Source organism: Aphidius gifuensis, linkage group LG2 (genome assembly GCF_014905175.1).
Source record: "Aphidius gifuensis isolate YNYX2018 linkage group LG2, ASM1490517v1, whole genome shotgun sequence".
NCBI lineage: Eukaryota > Metazoa > Arthropoda > Insecta > Hymenoptera > Braconidae > Aphidius > Aphidius gifuensis.
In genome coordinates this window covers 12,441,818-12,459,499 of record NC_057789.1, presented here as the reverse complement: position 1 = coordinate 12,459,499, position 17,682 = coordinate 12,441,818, and the positions used below count along the sequence as shown (strand labels likewise).

Sequence of the window (17,682 nt, the reverse complement as noted above, 5' to 3'; positions counted from 1 at the left end):
GCTGACATGAATGGCATCATAATAAGACAACGTGATGCAATGATGTCATTAGAAGCTGTACGAGCTGGATTCCATCCATTCATAGCTGTCAGATGTCATCCCATAGACAAGAATTTAGCTATACTTGCACAACCAGCTACTCAACCAGCTATTCCAGCACCTGCTCAACCAGCTGTTTAAGCGCTTGCTTAACCAGCTGTTCCAGCACTTACTAAACCAGCTGTTCAAGCAGCTGCTCAACCTGTTTTGGCGAATGACGAACCAGTTGTGCAAGTAATGGTACAAGCAGTCTGTTTGCGCCAGGATGTGGACTGTATAAAGGGATGAAATAAATGTGACAGGAAACGATGAACTTGTGGTTAAATAATAGCGTTTATTTAATAGGGAAAAATATATACAAAAGGGTGATATTACTCAATAAATATACTCTGCAAAAGGTTGTATACCTTTTGCCCAACGTGAAAATAACTCAAAAGTAATTATACTTGGTGTGTATCACCAGGTATAAATGGATGAAAAATAATGTGGTGTGTAATGTAGAATAACCAAAACGCAAGTGACTCCAGAACGCTGCTTGGAGACTTGCTTGATGTTGAACTCGAAGTTGGCCGGAGATCCTCGATGATGAACGAGAGACTCGAATAGTTACGGCAACGTACGGTGTAAGCCGAGCGTTGTTGTGACGACATGAGAGTTTCTCTAGTGTGCGCTGATTGGACAGTGAATAACAGAGATGCGCAGTGGTTACTGGTCATCTCTGTGACGACACACATTAGAGGAGCTCGCGTGAACACAGTCAATCACCAGTTGTGCCATCAATAGTTCAACAAGCTGCTTAACCTATTGTTAAGCTAATCATTCAAAATAAACTTGGTGCTGAGCATCTTGATGAATGATTCCAGTGATAATCTTTTAGTTTATTGTTTTTTGCATAATTATATGTGAGATAAAAATATTTCTATATTAAATATTAAAAAAAAAAATGCATAATTCTACTGACTGATAATAATTTTTTTAGGTCAAAAAAAAAATTAATATCACTGATTAATCATTACATTGTTTCTAACGATATTAATATGTATTAATTATTATAATTGTCAGTCAGACCCAAAAAAAACTATTTGCCGACTAATACCTCAGACTGACAACGTTTGCTATTAGAAAAATGTTGCAGTTTAAGGACAATGAGGATTAGGCCGCTGACCTCGAAGACCACCCAGTCTTTCGAGGAATAAAATAAAATGAAGGCAATTATCAAAATTAAACGATAACAAACAAAAACTATTATTGTGTTGATTATTTAAATTACTTATCCTAAAATCATTACTAGATATAAATACCTTAACGGGCAATATATCCAACAGCAGTATTGAAATCATCAGCAAAAAAAAAGAGATAATATAACTTATAGAATATTCGTCCTAGAGAGTTCGTTTAGCTTTTGTACAATTTTGTTTGGTTGCAATGTGCATTGATTATTTGAGATGAACATCACCAAGATTTACATGAATTGAATTGAATTGAAGTCCTGTATGTCTGACAGTCGTTTTTCTCAAAAAAAAAAAATATATACTAAAATTATTACTAAGATAAATAAATTACCAATTATTTGACTCACAAATTTCAATAGCTTCAAATAAATAATCAACTGCATTACCATGCTATCCAAGAAGACAACAAGTTGTTCCTTATATATTTAGAAGTACAGAAGTTTGTTTATTTGGTTTTCCGTCAACTTTAAGACACAATTGATAAGAAAACCACGGGTTTCAACAGGTTCTCCAGTTGATTCACATAGTTTTGCCATGGTTATACTCATATGAATTATTTTAAGTTGTACTATTCGATAATAATCTTTGCATAACGAATGTAAATAATTTTTCAGATTTTTCTAAAATAACTAACTTCAAATGATAAATTTGCCATAACATCAAAAGCATATGATACACCATCATAACTTTGTCGTAATTGAGCTTATCTATTCGTAATATTTGTAGTATTGAAATAAACTTATCTTGGATAAAAACCATGAAATTATTTAAAGTCCTTCTAGTTACAGTATTTTTAAGATGTTGAAATCAATGAATAACTGAACTTTCAGGTTCTAAAAATAATTCCAGGATTTTAAATATAAATTCAAGATTAACTTGATTTATGACAACACTAATACGATAGTATAGAGTCTAGAACTGATAGGACAGTTACAGCAAAAGATATTTGAATTTGAGCACCCACAAACATTCGCAAAGTTAACGCTAATAAATGGTGTTGTAACAATTTTGTTCATGCTATCTGATTCATCTTAGAAAACTTCCATTCTTTTCTCAATCATATTGTCACTTTTAACATGCATTTCAACAGCCCAACCCAGTGGTAATGACTAAAACAGAAAAAAAAATGATTCTTTTACTTCAAAAGTTATGCAAACACTTGATCAAAAACAATAAATACATATAAATGTGTAATTCATGTTGATGAATTATATTTTTAATTAATTTTGAAGATATAGCTATTTATGATCTGGTAAAAAATAATTTATGAAAATGTCAAGAAAGTAATCCAAGTCATTTAAAAGAAATTAATAATAATAATTATTATTTTTATTGATTATTTAATTAATACAGTTTAATAATGTAAACAAGAAGTGGTCGAGTTTGTGCTCAGTAATACAATGTTGGTCGTAATGTTCGAAGAGGAAAACTACGAGCGACTTGACAATATCTTGAAATAAAAAAATAAATACAAAGTTCAATGAATAAATTTTCATTTCCAAATGATTTAAAAAATTGCTGAAAATAATTGGAAGGATAATTTTGGGAGGATAAAATTGGAAGGAAATCATACCATTGTCATTTGCATGAAAAATTTGGTTCATATCCTTTAATTTGTGAATTCTCAAGTAAGTTGACAATTTCCGTCTTTATTCTTCGAAATTTTGTTAATTTTTTATATGGTAATAATTAACAGACCAATTTAGACAATTAATAGCTCATATAAAAAAAAATATATATTTTAAAATATATTATTAAGTGAAGTAGTAAAAGTATTAGCTATTACACATAATGAATTAATAACTGTCTACTTATATTTTGATGCACTATCATCATCATTTATTATATTACGCGTCTCGTTCTCGATAATGAATAATTAGTATAACTCGAAGTATTGCTTGCCATGCTACTTTTCACAACATTTTAGCTTGTATTTTTAAATTTTTTCCCTTGAGTGAGGGAGTACGCTATCTTGCTTTTATCAATCTGTTCTCTAGTTAAACGTTTGTGGCGTTGATATAGGTATATTGTATTGTTGTGCGTGGAACGCTCCACACATATTTTTTACTTAATTATATGTATTCATTACTATACGTTTAATCAATCATATTAATTTGACCAAAGAATCAAAAAAGCGCAAGCGATCTCGATCAAGATCAAGAGATCGTCACAAAAGTAGAGGTGAGACTAATGAAAAAATGCATTTTTATCATTCAACAAGCATCGTTAAATAAACAATTACCAGGAATAAATAACTCTGAATCTAAAGAATCAGCGTTAAATAAACAATGACCAGGAATAAATAACTCTGAATCTAAAGAATCAGAGGAATTGAATATTAATGACCAGAAACAGAGTACGTTCCTTTACAATTTAAATAAAAAAAAACTAAGAATATTAAGTTGCTGTTTGTCCTCAACAAGAGGCTAACAGGCCTACATGGCACCAATACATACAAGTTAAATTACATACAATTAAACAATAATTGTACTGTACACAATAAGTGTTACGTTGTATTCATTATCTTTTTTATTTTCTCTGAGTCTAGATGGTAATTCAAGTGACAAGGAGAATAAAGAAGCTGAACTTTTCAACAAGGAAGTCCAGCAAGCTACCACTATTGATACTACTGTTGATCAATCTAATAAAGAAGTAAGTACAGAAAAACTGGAAATATTGGGAGAAAATCCTAATGAAACACAGGAATTGGAAATAAAATTCAATGAGTTGGTACAACTAAGATGGTTGTCATGGATGAAGGAAGATTTTCCAGGGGAAAAAAAGAAAAGAGGTAGCTAAAAAATATCCTAAAAAAAGGAATTCTTTACATGGAAGCACCAAAAATTGACCCTCAAATTGAAAAAAGAATGACAGAAATAGCTCAAAAACGTGACAAGCACTTTGAGGAATCACAAAGTTCAATTGGCTCTGCTTTTTCAGCTCTTGGTGGTGGTATTTCCATGATAATGGATGAGCCAAAAGATGGTATTGACCAAGAACGTTCGTTGATGCTTTTATGTGATGCTTGTAAATTGCTGACTGATGTTTATTATTAACATTCAATGGCTAGAAAGTCGTTCGTTACACCACTAATGAACAAAGAAATAAAACTAACTCTAGATGAAACAAAAGCTGATGAGTTTTTTTATGGCAAAGACTTTGTTGATCAGGTTAAAGAAGCAAAGTCTGTAGACAAAGCTTGTTCTGTCCTTAAAAATGATGATAAACCATCAGTCAAAGTATTTTGTAGGTAATTTATATTGATGATATTTTGATCATCAATAAAGACCATGAATTTCGTTCAAGAGATGCAAAAACGACAATTCATTTTCTGGAACACCTGGGCCTCTTGATAAATTACAACAAAAGTTCCTTTACACAAAGCCAAAAATGTGAATATCTAAGTTTCATCATAAACTCGCAAGACTTTACTTTAGAATTGAAAGAAAAGAAAAAGACTCATAGAGTAAACATGACAAATAATTTTATAGAGGGTCACAGGTATAGGATTCGAGACTTTGCAAAATTACTGGGGATGTTAACAGCTGCATGTCCTACAATACAACGTATTGCAAGCGTTTGGAACGTTTTGAATATTTGGCGCTAATTTTCAATGATAATGATTATGAAGGATCACTAACTATCAACTAAATGATGGTGGAAGATCTTAATTGGTTGCAAAAAAACGTGTCCAGGTCTAATCCAATCAAGAATAATAATTTTAAAATAGAAATATTTTCAAATGCCTCACTGACTGGTTGGGGGGCCAGTTGTAATGGTGTTGATACTCAGAGGTTATAATTGTGAAATTCTTCTCAGAATTGATAATACATTAGCTATATCATACATTAACAAGGCGGCTGATGTACAATTCCCATACTTGAATAAATTATCACGAGAAGTTTGGAGATGGTGTGAATCAAGTATCTTTGGCCCCTTGTATCGCATATTGCTTCATCAAGCAATGTTGATGCTGATGAAGCATCACGAATTACTAACATAAACACCGAATGGGAACTGAATAACAAACTATTTAAGCAAATATCCAAAAAATTTCGAAAATTTTTCATTGATCTTTTTGCTTCAAACGGAAACAAAAAATGTAAACGTTTTTGCTCATGATACCCACAACCGGATGTGATTAGCTGTAGATGCGGTTCCCATATCTTGGCAATCTAAAAATTTTTATTGTTTCTTACCGTTGTCACTATTATTACAAACAATTAGAAAAATAAAGCAGAACGGGTTGTGGTAGCACCTTGTTGGCAAACACAACCTTGGTATCCTGCATACATGTCTATGTTGAAATCACCACCAATAATTTTTAATCCTCACGAAGATAATTCATTGTCTCCTTGCAGGTACCAGCAACATCCACTTGCATCCAGACTTTCACTGATGGCAGGCATCTTATCAGGGAAGCTTTCTGAAACAAGGGTATGAAAGAATCAGCAATCAACACAATGATAAACTCAATAGCCGAGTCAACGTTAAAACAATGATGTTCATAATTAAAACAATGGTCAATCTTCACATCTAACAATGAGATTGACGTATTTTCTCCAAGGACAACAGATATAATAGATTTTCTAAATAAACCGTTTAACGAAGGTGCAAGTTATGGTACACTAATTTCTTACACGATCAGCAATAGCTTTTATATCCAATAATGATGCAGCAAAAGACACTTTAATATCACGTCTTTTAAAAAGGGTGTTCATAGATAGACCGAGTAAACCAACATACTCCAGCACGTGGGACACATCCCAAGTATTAAATTATTTAGAAAAAATATATCCATTTGAGAAATTTTGTTATAAAATGATAGCAGAGAAAATAGCAACGTCGTTAGTACTGGCTACTGCTTACAGACTTCAAACCATATGACTTATAAAAACAGAAAATACCATCGAATCAAATAAAGGTTTAACAATAAAAATACCTGACATGATAAAGACTTCAAAACCTGGTCGTTGTCAAACAGAGTTGAACCTTCCCTTTTTTAAAAATAAAAAATAATTATGCGTAGCTGTTGGATAATATAATATATATTATATATTAAATATATTATATTGCCCGTTAAGGGATTTATATCTATTAATGATTTCAGGATGGATTTTTTAAATAATCAACACAATAATATTTTATATTTGTTATCGTTTAATTTTAATAATTGTCATTTAAATTACTATTTAAATTTTATATTATTGTTTAATTTATTTTTTAAATTAGTTTTGAATTTATTGTATTGAATTGTTAATTTATCTAAGTTGATTTTTAGTAAGCGCAAGTGACAAAAGAGAGATGCGTAGGTTACAAGATTGCGAATGCAACTAAACTGCCAAAAAGGTCCAGGACGCTAACTCAGCTTCTGGACCTCAATATGAAAATTCTGGAAAATTCTAGAAGGCCAAACGACGCTTGTATAACCAAGCATCGCTTGGACCCGCCAAACTTTCCAAAATGTTTTTCCATTTCTTTCATTTTATTTCCGAACAACTGGGTGGTCTTCGAGGTCAGCGGCCTAATCCTCATTGTCCTCAAACTGCAACATTTTCTAATAGCAAAATTGGCAGTTTGAGGCACTGGTCGGCATTGACTCGTGCCGTCAGAGAATTAGGCATGTTAGCCCAATGGTTGTTGTATATTTCTCTCCTATTTTAGTTTTTATTTTATTTTACATTTTATTTTTCTAAAATGAATTTTACTTTTTTCTCTCTCTCTCTTCTCACTTACCTCTCTTTCTGACGGAACAGTAGCAACTGCAGTGACTCAATACCTTGAATATACAAGAACGTTGAGAACTGACAATAATAAAAAATTATTAATATCAACGGTAAAACCTCATGCAGATGTAACTGCACAAACAATTGGTCATTGAATAAAGTCAGTGTTATCTAAAACTGGAATAGACACAAATGTTTTTTCAGCATATAGCCCTAAACATGCTGCTGTATCAGCTGCTCGGTCAAAATGTGTAAATGTTGACGCAATTAGACGTATAGCTGGGTGGTCTGATAAATCAAAATCTTTTGCGAATTTTTATAACAGACCTATTCAACAATTTAATGACTTTTTTGTTACATCAGTGTTAGAAAAAAGAATTAAATGAATAGACAAACAACACATTAATCATGTTGAGTAGGGTGCTTTAATACGCAGGATTTAGGTGATATTTATGTATAAATTAATAAACAATTTATCAGTAATTAATTGAACGTTTATTGTAAGTATTTAGAGATAATAATAATAGTACAAGAGATACTTGAGAGGCACTAGGTGTCGTTAAATAGAAATATTATATGTTGATAATACAGGGAATTAGATATCCTCAACAAATCATAATTATGTTTATTCCTTCAATTTATTCAAGATTATTCAGAGATAAGCTGGCCTCTAACTCTAAAGGTCTACAACTTATACTAATTATTCATCATCGAGAACGAGACATGTAATATGATTGATCGATCAAACGAGCCCGCTGTCGGCGGGCGAAGTTCAATTCTACTTATCTGAAGCGTCTCGTTCGAAGATGATCCAATCCCCCCCCCATGAAATCATTAACCGAATAAAATTATTAACCCTGGATCATCTACTGACCTTGGACATTTAGCTTTAAATAATATCTCTAAAATATGACTATATCAACACCACGAACGGTTATCTAGACAACAGACTGATAGGGGCAAGATGGCGTACTCCCTTACTCGGGGGAAAAATCTTAAAAAGATAAGCTAAAATGTTATGAAAAGTAACATGGCAAGCATTACTACAAGTAATACTAATTATTATCATCTTTGAACAAGACGCTTCACACAATTAGGATCGAACTTCACCCACCTTCGGCGGGCTCGTTTGATTAATCAATTTTCATGCAAATCAGTGGTGTTTTCACTATTTTGACGTAATTTATTATTCTTTTTGATATATATTTAGTACAAAAAATATTAATTGCATATGTAAAAATTTAATTTGCTTCATCTGCATTTTCACAATATATTAATTTACCGATTAAAATTTTCACCAAATGAGATGCCCTCTTGTTTGCATAGATGTTTTATAACTTACGTTTAACAGTATTAAAAACATGGCTCGAACAAATATGGGCGATCAATATTTCAATTTTTACTTTTTTTTCTGCATTTTGTTCTTATATTCCATGCCAATTGTAAGTAGTCCAGTAAATTTCTTTTTAAAAGCTCTAAAACACACGAATAAATTAACGCCAAACTAAAATCAACCTTGATAACATTAATTATAGTTTTATCTGCTATGTCTCTTATATAACGATTGAAAATATGTAGATAAAGCATAAATATTTGCTGTTACGTCCTGTCGATTGGTCAAGAACTCCAAAATCGGTAATTGACCTTGGCCTTCGTCACTAGTACCAGCCAATATCATCGCATAATTCATCATTTGTCTGTACGGCTCATCAGGTAAACGACCAGAAGCTTTTCCAGTTGCATCAAAATATACACTTATCATTTTCTTTTATTGCCACAATTTATACAAATATTTTATATTTGTAAGAAGTAATATCATCTGGCTATCTTTTTTCTGAATCAAATCTTGGTTTAATTTTTTTGCTTTTTTCAGAAAAAAAATTTTACTGGTATAATATCATAAATTTTATAGTCTGGCACTAGAGGAACGTTTAATTGACAAATTTTTTTTTATTCATTTATTATACAAATTTATTTTGTAAAAAGATATCATAATGTTGTATAATTTTTTCTATGCCGAGCAACCACTGAGATATTGTAGTTAAAACCGATACAAATAACACAACTTATAAAGAGAAGCGGTGGCACGATTTATAGGGAAAGATTCACGGATTCCCTATTGTTCAAAGAAAACATTTACTATTCATTAAAAAACGCAGTAAATTTCTAATGATAATTACATGATAAATTATCAGATACGATATCTATTTGATAGGAAAAAAAATAAGTCGTTCTTTCTTCCTTTGTAATTTTACGGTAATTAGATGACTCTAATTACTGATCATAACCAATTGAAATTTAATCTTAATTTACTTCTGTTTGTATTTATCGTTGTCAGAGGGCTGAGATCAATAAACTAAACAAAAAAAGTTTAAAGATTATCAGGGCTGCAAAGAACTGTAACTTTTTCAAAATAATACTAAACGTCATATGTTAAAGCCGTTTTCTGTGCGTCTTAATCTCACCTTTTTTTTTTTTGAAAAAAGCAAAAAAACTTAAACCAAGAAATATCTGTATTGGAAAATTGATTTTACGCCCTTTTGACTTTCATCAAAAATTGCTCTTACGTTCTTCTATCTCTCCAATATATTGTAGCGATATTTATCGCCTACCTTAAAAACCCATCGTATTTTATTTTTTTCAGACTTTTCGCCGGTGATATTAATTAATTATTATTTAATTTTGTATTTCAAACTCCAGGATAAATCGGAGGCTATTTAAAATATTATTCATTTATTCCTTTTATTTTTGTTTGATAGAAATCGGGGTAAACCCGGTAAAATGTATTCTGATTTATTATTGTTATTATTCGAAACTCCAGCTTGATGCGGAGAGTATACAAATTCAACTCACTATAGTAAAAGAAGGGGGGAGTAGTATAAAAATTACGACTACGTATTGTTTTAGAGTAACACAAACTCTCTCTCTGCTTTGGGACTCCGAGCTGAACAGTCGTTCTCTCTGAATAACCAAGTATTCTGAGCCTCTATGGGTTATCCCTGAGAGTAGCCTCGTGTTCGTTTTGGTTATGTTTGACTGAGGTTAGTCCTGGTCTCGTTTAGCTTTTGATTGTTAATTTCGCGTGTATCTTTGATTTAAATTAATTATTGGAGGTTTGTACGATTAAGTTTATTTAGTTAATTTGGATTTTTGGTAGAATAACGCGTAAATTAATTTCCCGGTCACGATTTTAGTTTTGCTTTTGTATATGAACATCTTTTGAAGCTATTTACGGATTTAGAGTCGATTTACTAGCGGTTTGTGTAAGCAGATTTCGATTAAGTTGAGGTAATCTCGATTCTAGTTTTGTTATAAAAATATGCTTATTTTGGATTTTTGATACGTTTTTAATTATGTTTTGTATTTTCTTATTGAGATTTTGAATATAAATGTTGATTTACTGCTTTGCTTAAATATTGTTTATTAAATTTATTGTTCAATTAATTCTCACACACAACTTTACCCGTCCCTCTCTCCATAACCCACACTCTGAGCGACCCTGAGGTTTTCCTCGAAGACTGAGTTTGTGGAAGGTTTGTTCGATTGAGTTTCTGGTGTTAATTTTGTGCTTTTAATTTCCGATTACGACTACGATTTGGTTTAAGATTTCGACTACGTTTAAGATTATGCTTGAGTTTCCGTTCCGTTTCCGTTACGTTGCAGTGTTGCAGTTGGATTTACAGCAGGTTTTATGGTTTTACTCCGATTGTACTCATTTTTCTAGTTATTATTGTTATTATTTCGCTTAAGGATTTATTTTATGATTTTGAGTTACGAAACTTCGTTTTTTTTAGTTATCATTATTATTATGTTTCTCGTTTATTAATTTTTGGTATTACTGTTTGGCCTAAAAATCGAATAAACCAATAATATATTTAATATTTATTTATATTTATTTATAAATATTATTTAAAAATATTAATTCCCATAGCAACGGTCCGAGAAGGTAGCTGACTCAAAATGTCATGTTACAAATGGCGCCCAAACAGGGACCTGTTGTTGTGAGAATTAGTTTAGGAGCGAGAATAAATTATAGGAAAACTCCCGAGGGACTAACTCTAGTTATCCTGTAATGCATTCGGTCTCTGAATAGAAAAAAATATACTCGAGGAAGATCCTCGGTTATACAAAAATAAAAAGAAAAAAATATACTCGAGGAATGTCCTTAGTTACGAAAAATATATATACTCGAGGAGGACCCTCGGTTATACAGGAAAAAAAAAACATTGTAGAGACTAACTCTTATGATGACGTAAGTTATCGGCCTTTGTTTTGGAAAAAATTGGGGGAAATCCTATGCTGAGTAAAACACCATGTTGTATACTCGTGCGTCGCGGGCCAGCCCAGCTACAATGCACGAGCGAGCTTCGGGTTACTCCGGCAACGCATGCGCGCTCACGAATTCGAGAAAGAGTAAGAGAACGCCAGCCGGCAGAAGCCAAGCGTCCACATTGTCACTTGGTTGTACACTGCCGAACAGACAATTCGTAGTAGCTGCCGTTCATCTGACTTTCAACAAAGAATTTATCAATTTCAATTGTGTATGTTATGAGTTAATGCATTAGGGGAAGATATATAGTGTCATTAGTGGTGGTAATTAATTTGCATCATTTGAAGATTTAACATCGCTTGCTGTCATCAAGAAATAAGGTAAATAAAATTTACTTAGTTTGGTGTCCGTGTGTGAACCCCGGTGATTAACCACCGTGTGGTAAAATTTACCCTCGTTGGCAACAACTTGAGGCTTTTTGATTTTATTATTTAATGTTATTCTCAGTGTTAATTATATACCCCTAATAGTTATCCTTGTTCATTGAATAATTATTATAGTGGTCTTTCTCATATCCTGGCTGTTGAGGCCAATTATTAATACAATGACAGATACCGTATTTTTACATGGGAACATCGGTATTTCGGTATCTGTATCGTATTTGGCGCTCGGTATTAATACGGTATTAATACGGTATTTAATATCGTATTAAACACGGTACCGTATCGACTCACATCTCTACTCACCAAAGATTTCAGAAAAATTTGAAAAAATTTTTCCACACATTTCTCAGTATGGGTTAATTTAAAGAAATTCAGACTAATCATGGAGAAATACAAAGTAATCGCGGCGAAATATTTTCACGAGTGGTTGGCTAAGTATGACAGTTCAGTATTACATACGTATTATGTTTTATATTCGTATTAATCAATTTGATACAGATGAATTTTACTTTTCACTTCTTATTGATGAGTCTACATTTGTGTGAAAGACTCGAAATTTTATTTGGGAAGAACCGGGCGGGGTCAAGTATGAAATTTTGTCAAAAGTTAAAACCATTCATATGGGTCAATGATTTTTAAAGAAATTAGTACTTTTGTACTTGACTTTTTTGATATTCTCTTTTTTTGTATGTTTAAAAAAAAAAATAATAACGATTTCGAATACTTGACTCTCCTTTTTGTACAAAAATTTATTTTTGTTTTTTGTTTGATATCATATCTTTTTGTAGTGTCTTTTGATCGTTTACAATAGAAAATAACAACATATGATACGTCCTGAGCATCAAAATAAACAAGATATTCAAAGCTTGTCTATTTTAGACTACCCCATACAAAAAATATTTTTTATCTTAAGATAGAAAAACATGAAGGCGCTTGTTGTTGCTTTCATGTGAAGCTGCCATTGTGGTATGCAAATGCAAAAATAAGGTAAAATTTACATGAAAGCAACAAAAAGCACCTTCATGTTTTTCTATCGCGAATAATATTTCTTATCGGCGAATCGTTTTTGCGAGACTCGCAATAACTCCCGCAATACGGGACCAAGAATAGCGCCCCAGTTCTTATTACTCTTTGTAAGTGATTTGTTTTAACCTATCCCTGGTAAAAATAATCTGGCAGAATCTGGCAGTTGTTCTGAAAACCGGTGTAAATCTGCGAGAATCTGTAAGGATCTGTCAGAATTTGCCAGATTTTTTTTCACCAGGGATATTATGTCATCAACTCTATTATAACCCCATAGCTGTAAACATTCACGACCAAATTCCGTAGCACGTCCAATTACCCAAAGAAATAATAAACATTTCTCTTGTAATGCTGGTATCCCTGGTAGAAATATTTCTACGAATTTTCTAAGAGCTGTTTGCGAATTTTAACGAATTTCTACGAAATTGACCCATGCGGAGAAAAAGCTTTAATAAATCTTTAATTAAAGAAATACTTCTACGAATTTCAACGAACTTTTTACAAATTTCTGAATAGTTCTTCTAAAGTTCGCAAACAATCAAAGAAGCTTCTTTGAAGAACTAAATAAATTCCGAAAAATGATCAAAGAAAATCTATAAATTATTTTTACTAATAGTCCATCTTCTCTGAAGCTCAAAAAAACTCGGAGAAACATTCAAAGAAAATTTTGGAACTATGTTAACACATGGTTGACTTTTAGAGAAGTTCCCGAGCAATTGGAGAAGTTTCTCCGAAGGCCAAAAAACTCGAAGGAAAATTGAGAGATAACTCCGAAACTCTCGAATGGGTCAATGTCGTAAAAATTCGTAGAGATTCGTAGAAAATCCGAAGAAATCTTTCTACCAGGGATACCCAACTGTTGCATTTCATCATCAGACATTGTACCATTCGGTAATTCCATATGTATATTCCATCAACTTCATACTGTACATATCTGTTGAAAATCAATTATTAAAATTCAGTATTACTACCAGGTACAAATGTTGTAATTTAATATGAATTTCTTTTTTTGACAATAAACAAAAACCGATTATTTTGTGTAAAAGCTCCTGTTTTTATAAAAAACGTAATGAATGAATGAATAAATAATTTGAAGTTTATTTTCATACAATTCATATTTTGTTCAATCAATATTTATAAGAATTATTTATTTATTCAAGGGAGTACATCCGTCGATTAGTTTTCTTACAATTTTTCTAATTTTTGGATATATAAATCTTGAAATTCCCCTGCATCTAATGATCTTAACTTTATGATGATGAACAATCTAGTATTAGAGATAATTGAGTCTAAACAGGTGAACTTTTTACGTGGTTCAACATTGCAGGTATAGGATTTTTTTTTAATTTTCTTATATTTTTAGTTCTAACAAAAAAACGGTTCTTACAAATTTGATGAAAAATTAACATGTCAAAATTGATGTAATTTAGAAAATTTTGGAAAAAAAATTAAACGCTTGAACTTTCTAGAATCAGAGATATTGTTAGTTAAAGTTTGCAATATTTATTAATATTTAACATGAACGTGAGGCCGAGCGTATCCGAACGACAATGATGCGTCGCGCGCAACTCTCCACTTATTTTATATATCACACATATACATACAAACATCTAGATGATAAATAAACTATAATTTTATTGAATTAAAATTTCCAATTATTTTTACACAAATTGATTATTTTAAAAAATTGAATGAATAAATAAATGCATATTCCAATATTGATAACTTCACTTTACAACCAAATAAACAGCTGTCACAACAAGCATCATACATTCACACAAACACAAGTACACATTAATTCGAGCGTTTTCCCGAACACAACTTGGCTGTGATAGGCTGGGATACTGTACAGTATCAGGCAAAAATTTTGGGCTCCGATATAGACTTTTTGTTGCAATTAGCACTACGCTTTTTCCGAGACTTTCTATTTCGATTATCTTAAAAGTACTCGCTTAAATATATAAATTTTTGAAATTTTAATTAGTATATTTTATGAGATTAAAAAAAAAATGAGGAAAATATGAGTTCTATTGCACGTAGCCATTTTAGCATTATTTTAAAGAAAAAAAAACATAAAAAAATAGATGCACATATGAAGATGAATTATTAAAGAAGTATAAATATAAATAGCAAAAGTCATTTTGAAAAAGAAAATTTCAGAAAGCTAAATGTCCACTTTAAATTAATATTGGCAGTGCAGCCAAAATATAAACACTAAGAAAAAGAGACGTCTAGGAGAAAGAAGAAAAATAATTGTAAAGTTTTATACCAACTGAACGAAAGAAATCTGGTCGATTCGATAAAAACGCAAAGACCGTAAATATCAATTATGCTTTAAATATATATTACCGCAACAAAAAAATCTGATTTTTTTTTTTTTAAAAAGCTCGACATCGATCTATGGGATCATAACTAAACCTCAGCACCCTCATTCAACTCTATCATATTTTAATTAAATTTCTAAAAGATTAGAGACGAAAGGGGACAAAATATTTGATGTATAATAAGGCACGGTAGTAGTTAACTCTCATCATCACACATATTCTCATCAACACAAATACATTTCTTTCGTATTTGGTAATTGTTGTTGTGATTCAATTTGTTGTTGTTTATCATCTTTAATGTTATTATCTTGATTACCATTTGTCATTTCAATAATTGACTTTTAGCACAATGAATATTAAAACTGGTAAAAATTCATCAGCTGATGCTGGTCCACGAACTGATAATTGTAATAATTTGAATATATTATTACAACAATTAATAATTGATCATCTGTTGTCTGTGGACTCATGTAGATTCAATTGATGGATTAAATACCCAGTTAGATCAAATTGTCCATACAAATCTTTGGGTTTTAATTTGGAATGTTCTGGTGGTAAACTAGCAACATCAGTTATTGGTATACCAGCTGCAATATTACGTGGTATTTTTTGTACAACAGAATGATAATGTCTTTGTAATGCAACAAGTTCCCATAATGATGTACAATATGCATCACAACATTCTGGTTCATCAAGTTCTGGTTGATAAAAACCATCATCAGAATTAGCATCAGTATCAAAAAGTCCTTCAATTGATTTTGTTAGCATTATTATTTTAATAATACCAAGTAGCCTCAATGATCCGTGATGTTGTAATTGCAATGACATTGGTGCAATTCTCTTGATAAATGCTATTAAACGATTTTGTGTCATTTTTTTTCTACGATTAATCAACACTTGAATTAATATTTCAATGATAATATGACAATCTTGTTGATTTTTCCCAGCATTAATTGATAATAATGAATTTTTATACAAATGTACATAAAATCTGTATGAAACAATATTTAATGCTGGTCCTTGTCCAGACGATATTGTAAATACAGTTTGTATACAATGTAATTGTTCACGTAAACCTAAATTTTTTCTTCCATCAGTGTATTTATGATATTAGCTAAATCTTGATAAAATTTAAGATTAATACAATGTGCAAATTTAGCTAGACCCTCTAAACATTATAGGTAAAACTTGACTATTTGGTGCTTGTTTTAACATTCTAAAATATATTGTAAATACAATACTTGCTATTTCAGTTAATATTTTTTGTTCTTCATTTTTTCAAGCTCTTTTTCAACAGCTTCTAATTTTTTACTTTTTTCACGTTTACTCAATGAAAGTATACGTTGTTGATGGCTCATTAATTTTTTTTGTGTCATTTCATCATCACGTTTTTTATCAAGATCAATATCTTTCATTCTCAATGACAATAATACTTTAACAAGTTCAGTATGAACCAAGTGACCACGTAATTTAATATATTGGTTTAATTTACGAATAATAACAAGTGATAATTTACCACGTTTATTATCTTTAAATATATTTTTTACACAATTAAATACTTTTTCACGAACTGATGGACGTTTATTGTCCAAAAATGATACCAAAAAATTAGCTAAATTTGTTGGATAGTTGAAATAAAATATGGATGTGTTACTAAAAGATCACTAATACTTGTTCATATTATTTCAGAGAGAGTTTTTTTTTTGGTAATGTAAATAATCTTCTGCAACCTTTTTTTTTTCTCAGCTTATGAAATGTTACCCATTTTAATTGACGTATTCTATTTTGTATAATTAAATCTTTTTCTCAATCATTTGTTGTTTGTGGACTCATGTAGATAGATTAAATATGATAAATTTGTTATACTTTTAGTGCTTGTGTTACTTGTCCAGATGGTAATGTAATATTGCTTGACGGTGACAATACTTGTAATTGAAATATCTGCATTAAACAAAATTTAATTAAAAAATATATTTCACCAATAATAATGTAAAATTTAATAAATTAATCCAAATGTTCAATGATATTTACAAAATTAATTTATGATCCAGAAATTGCAAAAAGATTTTTATCTGTAGTCATATTAACTGGTAAATCATCTTGAATACAATCAAGCTCTTTATGTAATTCTTGATTAAGTCCAGAGTATTCTCTAAACCAGCAAGTTGTTGTTGTTATACCTTGATGACATTTTTAATCTTTGACAACCACAATAATGCCATTCTAATATTTTCTTCAGTTATATTTTTATTATTATATAGGTATATTTATCACAACATTTTTTAGTTATTTGTGCAACTGAAAGAATTAAATCTTCATCATTAACAGATAAATTTAACATATTAAATCAGCAATTTCTTGAAGGGTTTTAAAATGAATGTAATTTGTTTCTAGTGATGTTATTGTGTTTTAACCATTGTATTCATTGCCCAAGATGCCCAACTCGTATTATCATTTAAAAATTCATGTTCATTTGTTATTTCTCCTTTTCTAAATACACAAATATATAATATAAATAATATAAATAATTAAATTAAAATAATACAAATAATAATAGCAATAAATAACATAACATAACACAACATACTTGTAAAATACTTCCCAATCTTGCGGATTTACTGAACG

The 17,682-nt window shown here is 30.7% G+C and overlaps 1 pseudogene; it reads right to left on the bottom strand.

The window, feature by feature from the left end:
* Positions 1–15,504: 15,504 nt before the first annotated feature.
* On the bottom strand, positions 15,505–17,398 carry LOC122850387 (annotated as a pseudogene).
* Positions 17,399–17,682: the final 284 nt, after the last annotated feature.